Here is a 762-nt window from a genome sequence, read left to right as displayed (position 1 = left end):
CACAGCTACCTCATTGCGCCTCTTTTTTTCTTTGCGTCATGTGCTGTTTGGGGAGTGTTTTTTGGAAGGGCCATCCTGCGTGACACTGCAGTGCCACTCCTAGATGGGCCCGGTGTTTGTGTCGGCCACTAGGGTCGCTTAGCTTACTCACACAGCTACCTCATTGCGCCTCTTTTTTTCTTTGCGTCATGTGCTGTTTGGGGAGTGTTTTTTGGAAGGGCCATCCTGCGTGACACTGCAGTGCCACTCCTAGATGGGCCCGGTGTTTGTGTCGGCCACTAGGGTCGCTTAGCTTACTCACACAGCTACCTCATTGCGCCTCTTTTTTTCTTTGCGTCATGTGCTGTTTGGGGAGTGTTTTTTGGAAGGGCCATCCTGCGTGACACTGCAGTGCCACTCCTAGATGGGCCCGGTGTTTGTGTCGGCCACTAGGGTCGCTTATCTTACTCACACAGCTACCTCATTGCGCCTCTTTTTTTCTCTGCGTCATGTGCTGTTTGGGGAGTGTTTTTTGGAAGGGCCATCCTGCGTGACACTGCAGTGCCACTCCTAGATGGGCCCGGTGTTTGTGTCGGCCACTAGGGTCGCTTATCTTACTCACACAGCTACCTCATTGCGCCTCTTTTTTTCTTTGCGTCATGTGCTGTTTGGGGAGTGTTTTTTGGAAGGGCCATCCTGCGTGACACTGCAGTGCCACTCCTAGATGGGCCCGGTGTTTGTGTCGGCCACTAGGGTCGCTTATCTTACTCACACAGCTACCTC

The sequence above is a fragment of the Pseudophryne corroboree genome, chromosome 10 (assembly GCF_028390025.1).
Source record: "Pseudophryne corroboree isolate aPseCor3 chromosome 10, aPseCor3.hap2, whole genome shotgun sequence".
Lineage (NCBI taxonomy): Eukaryota > Metazoa > Chordata > Amphibia > Anura > Myobatrachidae > Pseudophryne > Pseudophryne corroboree.
This window is presented reverse-complemented; position numbering follows the sequence as displayed.